Below are 13,397 nucleotides of genomic sequence, written 5' to 3'. Positions count from 1 at the left end.
AGACGTACACGGCTGCTTTATGACCTGCATGACACGCATGGCATGGCATTCATGTCACGACCTTTCATTTATGTTCATCATACACTCTTGTCATATCATGCCAATTTTGGTACATACCAGGTTAACGAAACCACCATGAGAGCACCAAAACGTAGGCGGCTAGATAGACACTCTCAAAGTGGCAAACGGTTGCCGAGAAATGCTTCGCATTAAAAAGAAAAGAAAAAAAAAACAGGTCACAGCTGCTCCACGTTTTTGGTTTCTAAAGGTGCACCTATAAATAGTGCGACCCTGAATGCGCAGTTAACGTGGTCACAGAGACGCGCTCGTTCCGCTGCTGGCGTGTTGGTCGTCGCCTTCTTCCTCGGTCATCGTGCCAGTGTTCCCATACTTCCCCTGGCGGTCGTCGCCCCTGCTGGCGCGTTCGTAGTCATCTTCCGCAGCTCGCTCCGATGCCAGCGTTTCCGTATTGCCCCTCCCTCCGCGAAGGCGCTCACCAACGCTACTAGAACCAATTGGTTCTAGAAAGGCTGGGCGCTCACGGCACTGGCACACAACCAGTAGGTGCGGCGATTTCGGTGAGTTCTGTCGTGCGATCCGGGGCAATCCGGCTTTCGCCTTCACGTTTTACAAATGTGTGACACTTGCTTAATTTTTTCGCTATGCTTTAGCTGTCTTTATTGCCTTATTTTCTAAGCAGTGCTATTTATCTCGACGCAGAAGGCATCTGTAATCCACGCACGTGCATAGTCATTGAGTGCTTCTATAGAGCAATATTTTGTTGAATGTGATGACTTTGGAAAGTGACGCATGAAGTTAGGCAAGTACAACTTCTGTAACCATCATTACCATGTGCCTCTTATACTCCAGGTCCATTAATACCATGATTGCGAAAGGATCTCAGCCCCATAGTTCTCGCTAGTAACTTAATTGAAAAATGTCGCAGTTTCACCCGAAAGGCGAAGCATCAATTGCGATAGCAAATTAGTAGAGAGCTATATGGAGTAAGGATAGTAGTTTTATCAGCTGTATAAACGTGCACATGCAGCAGCACCAGCAACGCGCAGAACTGTTGTCGACGCCGTCGGCGTTTTGCCCGCGTTCGCAGCGAACGCGCGCGGCGTTGGTGACTGTTGCCGGTGCCTCTGGGAGCGGCTCGGAGGTTTTCGACGAGATCAGAATGGGACACTCGTCGAGCAGCGTTGGAAATCTTACCCACCTTCTCGCCTCGCAACGTTTTTATATAAATACGCATTTGGTGCCCCAGCTAAACGTCGCCTCCCCTCCCTCCCACCCGTCCCCCCATGGTCTTTCGCCCGGTGGAAGAAGCTGCGCTTGCTCTCTTTATATGGTGATTGCAAAGGAGGAAAGAGGCGCTTAATTCTTCAGCCCTTCAGGGAGCACGGGGCAGAACGCGCGTTTGCTTTCGGAAACGACGTGCGTTCGCTCCCCGTGAAAGCGCGCGTCTCTCGCGCCCTTTCACTCGCACATACAGCGTCCGGGCTGCAGAAGATAGCGCCAACCTTTCCCTTTCCCTCAAGAACCACTTATCATCGGCGATGATTTCATCGCCGTTGACGTTATACGGAAACTCACGGCGGTGGCAACGGCAACGCCAGAAATCCGCTTTGGAGTGTCCATATAATTGCTATCGCAATAATAGCAATAATATAGTCACATGTGACGCCTTCGCCCTGTCGGCACCGCTGTCGCCGTTGAGATGTTATGGTATCGAGGGCGCATGCAGAGCCGGCGCGTGGAGTGCTCGGTGTTAGATAAATGCTGTTTATACCCCGGTTGGTACATCAGGTGCAACGCTGTGGAGGCTAGAGATACTTTTTGCAGTGGCTGCTTTCGCACTTACAAGTAGTTTGGTGTTTGTGACCTATTTTTGCGCAAATGTTCTTCAGATAAGCTTAGTTCTGAATGAAAAAAATCATTTACGAGTAAAAACAAACAAACAAGCCTTGTACTCATACGGCTGCTAACACGTTTTTTAGATCAATTCGCTTTTGTTTTTTTTATTTGCATTCCGACGCGGCAGACTCACGTGCATGCTCGCGCGAGCAGACGCCGTTGGCGCGCAGCGAAGCATAGACGGAACGCGCGGAGTGATAAATCTTGGTGACCGTACTTCTTGCGTAGTTTCCACCAGCGTTGGCTTCCACAGCCTTACCCCTGATGTGTGAAACGGTGTATAGGAAATTTTTTTTTCTAGGTGGCGTTGGTATAGGTGAGGATGCTTGCGAGACGCTATCGGCCAGGTAAAGTAGCAATGCCGCGCGCCCATGGGCCTGTTTACGGCAGCGGATACGTATGGGCGGGACGAGGTAACTTCAAGACAGAAAAGGTTTTATGGGTTTTATCTCCCGTTGGTATAGGAACCGGCGCTTCGCGGGCAATCCGAAATGACTGAGGGACGCGCGAAAGTAGGTGACCGTGGTGATGGGAGAGTGTGGGGCGTATGCGCTCGACCATAGCCTCCTATATTTTTTCAAAAAATATAGGAGGCTATGGCTCGACGCGGCGCCACTGCGCCGTGCTCCCTGATGGGCTGCAGAATTAAGTGTCTCTTCCTTATTCATAATAAACACCAGTAGTAGTAGTACAGTGCCTAGAATAAGTATATTCTAGGCACTGTAGTAGTAGCAGTGCAGATGCCGTTCTCTGGTTGCTTGTTATGCGCGCGTTCCATGTCCGCGCAAGCCCTCGCCTGCGTTCTATAACTGAAGTTGCGTCGTACCGCCGTTAGGTATCCGCTGCCGTCACCGGGCCGACGGACGCGTGCCGTTGCTACTATATCTGGTCGATCGCGTCTCGCAAGTAAGCCGAGAAGTGGCCCCACCTAAAGAGCAGATATCTTACACCATGGCGCAGGGTTAGCAGGCCACTAGGAACGCGCCACGCGTTTAGCTACGAAAAGGACGAAGGCATAGGAGGACGCACCATTCTCTTTTGAGACTGCCAGATTGCACTCCCGTCGATGAAGCTGAGCTTTTGGGAATGATTTTAGCGCTGCGGAAACTACCTTGGAACGAAATCAGTGCGGTTATTACAACAGATTCGCTTTCTGTCTGTACTTCGCTTACAGCTTCTTCCAATCCGCCAGTTCGAAAGACCTTTTTAACATTAGTTCCTCCACAGTTGAATTTTGTAACGCTATTGTGGGTACCAGGTCACTGTGGATTGCTTTTAAATGAAATGGCAGTTTCATTATTGCGAGCATCCCTGAGTGGACCGATAACATCGGTTCTTCCAGTAGTTGCGCACATAACAACGATTATAAATATAGAAAATGTTCAATTCGCAGAGATGCCACTGAATCAATAACAACATGGACAAAATTTCAACACCTGAAAGTTCCGTGGGAAATCCAGTGGCGTTCATCAAGACATTCCGAAGCAGGGATCACCAGATTGCGCTGCCGTGATTGTCCCGGACTGCCCGAGACGGTGCTTTCAGCAAATGAGCGTTGCGTATGCAGTCTTTCGGACAGTCCTGGACTGTCAGAGACGGATAATCGAACAGATGCACTGACTAGAATGAGTAGTAAACTTCGCGCGAAATTCATGTCGGCGCTGACAAACGCCGCCAGTTTTCCGTCGATCTCATCCCGCGCACGGTCGAGGTGCGACGCCTTTCAACGCCCTAGCGTTGCGACATGCCTCGCATCCGGCACGGCGCGGTTATGTCGCGTGCTGCGTCGTGTCGTGTCGCTTTCGAGGATTGTTGAGGCTCATTCACACCGGTGACTGACAATGGTCGCGCGACCAAGTTGGTCGCAAAGCGACCAGTCGCAAGTGGTCGCAAATGGTCGCTTTTCTCGAAAAGCGACCATTTTGGGCCAGTCGCTCGCTGCTCGATTTTTCAGTCGCGCGACCAGCGTACGTCGCAAAGCTGCTCAACCAATCAGCGCCGCGCCGAAAGTGATATGTGTTTTTATGCAATGCATTTGGCATCGTCCACGCCAAATGCATTGTCCGCGCCACCATATGCAGACTACAGGCCGGTAATTGGTGTCTTGTGATGCTGGGACGCAGCAGTTGCAGCATACGTGTCGAATGTACGCGGTCGCATTCGCTGGAAGCTAAACAGCAGGAAAAGAAAGCACAACACAAACCCTTTTTCTAGCTGCCGTTTGTTGGATGAGCACGCCACCCAAAGGTGAACAGCGGGTGAACAGCTTTGCTTCAATATTATGCCCCGAATACCACGCAATGCGAACTAGAAATTACAAATTTCTCACGATAATACTCGTTGTCATGAGCCCTAAGTTCGGTCAGGAGGCGGCTTGCGTGGCCGGCCACTTTACGCGAGCGGAGGCACGGGCGCACCCACCAGTGTCGCGTTTTCTTCGGAGGCTTCCGCGCTGCCGCAGCTGACACCACGGCAGAGCACATCAGCGCTGGGACGACGTCTTCCTGTTCACTCGAATCAAAATCATGGCTGTTGCCGGAACGCGAAACCAATTTTTACACAGTGCCAGTGAAGTGCGCGCGAACAGCGTAGATTCCTAGAGCTCTCGCTGAGAACGATAATATCCGGGATTGCGACTTCCCGGTCGCGCTCAGCCGGGCTTGCCGGTGTGAACATCGGTCACCTTCGGTCGCTTTTTGGTCGCGAGTCGCAAATGATCGCACGACCTCCTCATGTCGCCGGTGTGAATGAGCCTTTAGAACACCGTGCGAGGAGCTGCGGTGCAGCGCTATGCCTTGCTGTCGGTTTCAATGCTTTCCTTGCAGGTGAAAATGTTTCTATTTTCCTAGTAGGAAAGTATCGTAGAAATGAAGGCGTTTATTTTCTAAAGCCGCGATTCTACTTCTACAGTGGCGGTGCCAACAGCATGCCGGTTCAAGAACAAGCAAGATAACGTTTTTCGCTCGCGTATGCTCGAGGGAAAAACGTTATCTTGCTTCGTGGTGTTAAGTTGCCAAGGACGTCCTTTGACAGTTGCAGACAGAAAGTGATGCCTGGAGCCTTGACCAGTGGCTACGCACTCGTTTACGCTCCACTGTGCTTTCAGTTGTTCCTAAAGGAAAAAAAATTGTGAAAAAATAAAAAGGAAAAATTTGTGGAGCGGTGTTTAATATATTGCAGTTATTTTTACTTTAAACGCATATAACAGTAGATACCTGCTCTTGTATTGCAAATGCGTATTGGGGACAGCGTTTCAAATATGCGTAAAAGATACGTTTATGAAACAATACAGTATAGCTGTTTGCCGCACAAACTTCTTTCTATGATGCCCCAAGTGTAAAGAAAAAACAAAACAAAAAACTGTCATTGTCCACTGCCGGAAACTGACAGAGCTCGAAAAATTCTATCTTTCTCTTTATACATGCCCTTCACTTACACATCTGCAGAGATGTAGGCAGAAACGCGGTCAAATACCTGCAGGGTTGATAGAACACAACTTGACGTCCTAGTTAAAGGCTTATCAGCGTAACCAACAAGAAAATCTGTTTATCTTTCTCTAATCCCATTATTACGAGAGACGAAGCGCACAGCGTCATCATAGCGAGAATGATTTGGCAATGCATGCGCGATTTTTCCCTGTTTGCATCCTTTTCTTCGCCGGTCGTGCCACAACTCACCTGTATATTCGCGCGGCCATGCAGAACTATGCACGGAAACAGTGACTGCAACAGTTTCCTTATTTGCTGCATCTAGTGCTGGCAAGCTCCCAAGCGCTGAAGCAAAGATATACGTTGACCATGATGCACATCATACAAATGTTTAAATTGCGATGCCTAGAACCGCCGAACATACGTCCATCTCGCGCTGATGAAATAGCTCGACAGTGCGCGTGTTCACGCGTCGTGAGCAAACGCCAGATGCTTTCTGAGCGTTGTCGAGCCACGGCTTTTAGAGTTCCTGTATGTGCTTGCTTTGTGAAGGGGCGAATCCCGGCCACGGCGGCCGCATTTCGATGGGGGCGAAATGCGAAAACACCCGTGTACTTAGATTTAGGTGCACGTTAAAGAACCCCAGGTGGTCCAAATTTCCGGAGTCCCCCACTACCGCGTGCCGCATAATCAGATCGTGGTTTTGGCACGTAAAACCCCATAATTGAACTTTTCCTTTGTGAAGGGGGGCACATACAGTAACTCCGAAGGCTTTAGCACAGCGGCGTCTATGTAGACTGCTCACCGCAAGGAGCTTCAATATCGTCCATAGTGACCACACACACATGCCCCCTATACTCTCCATGATCTTGTGCGCCACTTTGCCCTCTCTGTCATGTACTACCACTATACCCGTGCCTGAAACGCTTTCTCAGGCGAAATTCATTATTAAGCTGGCGCCTTCCAATGTTCTTAGCAGAACTGATTCGGAATGCGACACCACTGCACAGCACTGCAGCAGCCCATGCCACGCATTGTCTTTTTCTATTCTGCGCAGCAGTGCTTACGTGGCGACAAGGCGACGTTTGGTTTCGCTTTTTTCGTCAGCGGCTGAGTAAACGGCTTGAACGTTCATGGAACCAGAGGAAAACTGGGAACGAGGTGAGCGCATGCGTCTTCGAAGTGTTGCCTTTGCGGTGAATTTGACTACGGCTCATAGTGGCTCTCTTAACACCCGCCGGCGCTTAGGTGACGCTACCGCAAAGGTGGCGGCACATTTGACGGCATAGGATGTGGTGGTGTCTGAATCGGTCTAGAAATAATTGTTTATCGGTGAAGAAAAGGTGTAATTGCCCCATGACGGAACAAAACACCTAACCTTGCAGCTTTCAAGCAATTCCCTTGTGCCAAAACGGCTGAAGCGCGAGAAGTTCCATCGCAATCAGTGACATCAGACCAGTGGCGCACCGACGGGGGATTTAGTGTTGTAACCCGCCTCCCCCCCCCTGAATCCGAGTTAACCCTCCAACCCCCCCCCCTTCCCCCCCCCCCCCCTTTTCGCGTCCGGCCCCACCAGTCCAACGTGTAGCGTCAGTGCTCTGTTCACATTGCCATTGCAATTCAGAAGGTGGCTTGAGGTCGAATTTGCCTCATTAAAAAACACTCTATCGCTGTCTTGTATTTATTCCTTCACTCTTAGATTACTTTGAGTAAAACGCTGAAGAAATAAACATCGTCATCATCCTTGGTGTCATTTTCGTACTCTAAGTATAAGACATTTTATTTGGTGTTGGATTTCTCTGGCTAAAGCAAAGAACTTGCATATGCAAAGTGCTTGCATATGTAATTATGCCCCCCCCCCCTCCCCCCGCCACCACCACTACAAAAATGCAACCCTCCCTGGCAAAGATCCTGGGTGCGCTACTGCGTCAGATCAGTTACGGCGCGTACACCCAGCCGTGAAGTTGAGAAGTAGGGAAGTTTTACCTTTATTTTGTACCTAAGTAATCAGCGTTTTAATTTCAGGTTAACGACATTTATAAAATCAGGTGATTAAATGTCCTATGTCCTCGTCATCATCAGCCTCATTTAGGTGCCCTTTATTATGACCTCTCCCAACGTTATTTGTGCATTTATCCCAGTCATGCATCACGTGACACTATTCTGTGCTCTTAAATTGTCATAATCTTGCCTCATCAGCAACTCTTCTGGCTCCTGTAGCAAGGTAGACCGCCGTTATCTGGTGTACGCATTAGGCTGCCCTGCCCAACTTCAGTTCACTCTCATGACTTAGGTTATATGTTTTCCCAATGTGCTTCTAATTGCACAACACCGTCTTCCTGTCTCTTAACGCTACCCATATAATTTTTCGTTCCATTGATCGTTGCGCCACGCTCCGGCAGCTTCTGCTGAAGCTTCTTTACTAGCCTCCAAGTTACTGTGCATTAGATATAGTGTCAGAATTCAATTATTATACGCCTTTGAAGAAAATCGATAACATTGCGATTTCGTGTACGTTTAAGCGCCAGCCAACCTGGTCTTACCCTTGAACATACGGTAATGTTAATGTTCTCAGATAATTGTGTGCGTGTAAGTGGCGACTAGCCGAGCGATACCCTGGTTAATCTCCATGTGCAAACTTTGAAATGTTCGTTCCCTCTCTGTCACTTGCAGGAATTACTGCTGGCCAGCCCGGCTACGTTCCCGCCATAAAGCCAAGGTTCCCATCAACCATCGGGATGAGCCGCCGCGAACGAAAACAGATGTACTCGGAGCTATTGAAGCAGCACAGACTCAAGATGTTGTGAGCGTAGAATAAGTAATTCGTCTCTCAGCGAGTGCTGCCAGTTGAATTTTATCGCAACCTCCGTCTTCGCTCAGATCTGCATGCGCATGTCATGTGCCTGGGCGAAACACGTTGCCTTTGTTATTCTGTGGCGCGTGCACCCTTGAAATGGTGTCGAAGGCGAGGAAAAAGTATTATACGTGAAGCTTTGGGATGTTTTAGAAGGTCCGATAAGCAAGCGAATTACGCTGTCTTGCTTTTATTAGTGAGAGATTCAGAATTAAAGGTGTAATTATACAACGAAATATTCAAACTAGATTGAAGTAAACAAAGCAAGAATCAAATGATTGATACTAAGTGCAAGACTTGCAACCCGCCATCCGAGCATATTAATCCAGACATGCAAAACGCCGACTCTTCTAAATGCTGAAGGGTAATGAATCGCCCCAGAGTTCAGCTAGACAATCAAAATTGAACAGCCGAAAAGCGCAAGTCTCTAGGAGACGCCCATGGGTGACATAATATCGATGTCTAACTGTCGGACAAGCATTAAGCGAGCAAGATCGTGGTATCAGGACCTTAGCTTCGTGGTCTCCGGACACTGATACTTAGTCTCAATGTTTATGCAAAACATTTTTGAAACGCAATTTTTTTTTGCTTTTTTGCTGAGCCAAAAGAAATAAAGCGTGGAAAATTCTGGCATGTGTTCGCGTATGATGTCACATGAAAGAACAACGCCAGTGGAAGAGAGGGGGAAATAAACTTTCTTTTTTCCTGAAATAATAATCCGATTCAGGACACGGTTGATCCCAGGTGGGAATATACTGGAATAAGATTTGTCATTAAGCCTAGTTACAAATTTAATAAAAAATTACCTGCAACCAACTTTGCTTATTTGGGAAAACTTCAAGGAACGCTGACTTCAATAAAAATGATTTTTTTCATAAAAAAGGCTTTGGTAAAAAGTGCCTTGGACATTTCGTGTGGAATGACCCTATTCCACTGAAGTACTTTGCTCAATTGAGAAATCAGTACTCTGCTCAGTTATTTTTTGCAGTGCATCCAGTAACCTAGTTGTTTTTGCGAGCAACTTGCACGTATCTGGTCGTAATGAAAGATGCGTTCTACAGTAGCGGAGACAGGTGGCGCCACTAAAATCAACCACGTTTTTGTTGTTGTTGTTGGCTTTCTTTCGTTTTCTCATTTTTTGTTTCATTTGTGGCATCGGTGCGCAGAACGCGCCCTTTGTGTTTATTGTGAAAAACGCTGGGCGTGTATATCATGTACTCGGAAATGTCAGATTAAACTCAATCCACTGCAAAGTGCTACCTCTGTGCGAAATTTCAGCAGAAATCATCCAGCGGTTTTCGTGGAACAGTCATCTGTACACATAAGCGTACCTATGCGTACAACGCTACGTATAGAGTATAATTACGCCTGCACCACAGTCAGTCTGCGTTCCCTGTAAGAAATTGAAACGGATCATCTGCATTTATCGAAATACCACACCTCCTGGCAGTTAGCGAATAGTGCTTTGTGGGATTTGTATAACGTCTACAAGTTTTGTGATGTGCCGGTTAAATGTTTATTTTGTACAGGCTGCCATGCCTCGGGAGCCTCTGCGAACAGAGGTCGGAGATAAGCTGAGGCCAAATATTGAACACGAATGAAACATCCTGGCCTGCACCACTGCAATCCAGCACTGTCTAACGGTGTAAATTGCAAAGGACAGTTACAGACCAGCTTCGTGTAAATGTTACATGAGTGTCAGGAGCAAATAACAAGTGTACTATAATAAATAAAGAAACTGAATGCGGCAACCAATTAAAATCTCTTCTATATTCCGTCGTTCCAGAGTCATCTGGTTGTACATTGTTGGGTGATAAGAACAGTGACTGTAGCTTTTCAGTGTTAGTTTCTTTTCATTTTTGTGTGACCTGGTAACTGTGTGCATGATTGTATGTCTAATTAGTTCCAGTCCGTTTGTGGTATATTGCGTTCTCTCGCACAATGTCGTGAGAAAAGCAATTTACGCTTAATGCGTTTGTTACTTTCAGAATTCACGACCTGCAGGTAGCCCAGGATGCAGACTGTTCCGACCATGTAAGCGCTCATGTGACCTTCTATGCAATGTGCTGTGTGATATCTGTGATATGAAAGGCATTCCAAGATAGTTATCGGAGGGAACATTATGGTCTAAATACACAAGGATGGAGAAATAGTTTTGTCTGCCATTCACTTCACCAAATTAAATTGTCTATGCAACAGTTGAAAACCAAAGCTGAAGTCGGACAATTCTGTGGATCGGATTACTTTTTTAAATTTATTCATACGGAATTTGTACGGAAATCGCTGCAGACCAGGAAATGAAAAATGAAATGTTATCAGCTAAGGGAAGGTATTTGAAGTTATTGTCAAAGAAGTTATTCACGAATAACAGTAAATAATTTCCCTTGTGCTTTTCCTTGCTTCATCGTCTATTGAATTCTTATAGTTGTGACTATCAAAAATCGGCCACCTCGGTATCCATTTTTCTCGGACATTGAATGGCGAGGGTCTCGACTCCGGTGCTTTCGTGTTCTTATTCGCCAGTTGCCTGCTCCTAAAGTTCAGATCCTAATTAACACCATCGGTGAAAAGGATGTGTTGCCCATCCGCCTTCATTACCACGGGGGGCGCTGGCTAACGCTCATCGGGTTGGATCTTGTGCGCTACATGTTTAGCCAAAGAATGGGCACCTATTGGAACAGCCGCCGTAGCACAATCGGCAGTGCGACGCATGCGCAATGCGGAGGTTGTGCGTTCGGCTCCCACGCGTGTCTAGTTGGATGTTTCTTCGTCGACTTTCATTGCCATTTATCTTATCATTTTAAAGGGTCCGCACTTTTCTGCATGTGATACTGTCTAGCCGAATATCTCACAGTAAAAGCAACTGGCTTATGTGCTCAATGGTGGGATGGAACACATGTCCACCAGGAACGCGATCGGAGTTCTTTGTTCGTTCGTTCTTTGTTCTTTGTTCGTTGTTCTGATCGGAGCAATATAAGTACCTTGGCGTACATATAAACGAAAGAAAGAATTACTCGAGCAACCACAAAGATAACCTGAAAATAAAGGGAAAGTGGAATGCAGCAATAATGAAACACAGAGCACTGTGGGGCCATAATAAGTATGAGGTAGGGCGTGGAATCTGGAAAGCAGTAATGGTACCAGCGATAACGTTCGAAAATGCCATTTTATGCTTAAAATCGGATATCTTGTCGGGGTTGGAAGTTAACCAAAGATCAGTAGGCCGGTTGGCATTGGGAGCCCACGGAAATACTACAAATAAGGCAGTGCAGGGTGACATGGTTTGAGCCTCTTTGGAAGTCAGAGAAGCACAGAGCAAAATTAGTTTTGAAGAAAGGCCCAGGAACATGGATGGAAATAAATGGGCGGCTAAAATGCAGAAGTATCTGTACATGGAAAGCGCGGACACAGAATGGAGGAAGAGGTCGAGGAAGTTGGCAACCAAGTACAGGATAATCGAAACTGTAAATAGGCAACTAGGAGTAATCAGAAAGAAAGTGAGAGAAATAGAGACACTGAATTGAATGCAAATAATGGACACAAAAAGGACCATGGAGATTTACAAGAATGAGAAAGAAATTAGAAGGAAAAATCTGTACGAAAATTTGAAACACAGAGGGCAGTGCCTTGCTATTTGAGGACCAAAACATACCGGAGCAAATATTCGGAACTAGATAAGGCATGTGTATGCTGCAGTAAAGATCCAGAGACCACTCAGCACATCCTAATGGAATGCGACGGGATTCACTCAGCAAGATCCGTAGGTAACGTACAACTTCCAGATGCGCTTGGGTTTAAAGTGGAAGGAAATATCAATAGATCAGCCGTAGAGATAAGCAAGAGACGATTGGAGTACTGGTAGAAAAAAAGCTACTTTTGTTTTATCCGAACTTTCATTTTACTACCCGAAGTGGTGTCTGCATATTTTGTCGCATGTTGTTGCGTTTCTGTCATAAAGTGTTATCACAGTATGTTCGTCTGCTCCGCCCCCCCCCCCCCCCATGCAATACCCTCTTCTGGAGGGCCTTTAGGGGTATTTTGAATAAATAAATGAATAAATAGACAAAAAGATTTATACGACGTGATCTCTCAAAATCGTAGGTAGCGGTACAAGGTAATTCTGAAAAAAAAGAAAAAGACTAACGAGACGTATACAAAAATGATAAATTAAGAACATGTATAGTATAGCTGATTAAATCAAGCAGGATAGGTGAATATTTGTCGCCGCCCCGTTTCAAAGGGGATGCCAATAATTATAATCATCGTCATCATCGTTGGGAACGCGTTCTGTTCAACCGCTGCAACGTCACAAAGTGGCTGTATGCAAAATTTGTGAGAACGCGATGGAGAGAGCAGACAAACGCAAGCGGTGAACCACACCGTAGCCGCACCCGTAGTTTGCATCCAATCTAATCGACGAGACGTGCCATGCGCAGCCGGTCTAGTAGCGAGTGGATGACCGCTCGAACTTCACGTCTCTCGTCGTGTTCTGCACCTAGCAGACGACGTGCTCGTAATCAAAATGATTGACAGGAGCGTGTCGTCATTTTGACGTCAATGAAAACTAAAACTCCGCGGACGTTGTCCATCTGGGGAGTTCACTGCTTGCCGGTTGGCTGCAGTGAACTCCCCCTCCTGTTGTCACAAATTTTGCATACTGTCACTTTCTGACGCTACTGCGACTGAACAGAACGCGAAATGAACAAAGGTCGCACCACAGCACAGCAGTCCGATGGTCCATCTGTTAAGCCCAATCGCACGTATATTTCCATCGTGGCAACGCCAACTAACTCTTTGAAGGTGATCGCCGTGAGTGCCGCATTGCATATAGCACTGGTGTGCCAGAGTACGTGCTCGTGCGTCAGTTTCATTTACGGCAAAAGCGCAGTAATGACATGGGCAAATTTCTAGTATTTGATTTGACACTTCACAGAAGTTTCGATTGACGTAGATTCGAAGAAGTACGTTGGTAAGCATTTTTTTTTCGCATTTCGTATGCAACTAGAAACAAATTCCTGTGTACTTCCTTGGCTTCACTATCTGTTAGCTTCACATGGTTGTAACTAATAAAAATTGCGTACTTCGGTTGTTATTCTCGTTCATTGCGCGTCCAGGCTTTGAACTGCAGTGGGCTTGATGCCTTCACATAACGTACTTGAGTTTATTGGTCAGCTGCCTGCTCTTAAAGGTAGCGCCCT

The sequence above is a fragment of the Dermacentor silvarum genome, chromosome 8 (assembly GCF_013339745.2).
Source record: "Dermacentor silvarum isolate Dsil-2018 chromosome 8, BIME_Dsil_1.4, whole genome shotgun sequence".
Classification (NCBI taxonomy): domain Eukaryota; kingdom Metazoa; phylum Arthropoda; class Arachnida; order Ixodida; family Ixodidae; genus Dermacentor; species Dermacentor silvarum.
This window is presented reverse-complemented; position numbering follows the sequence as displayed.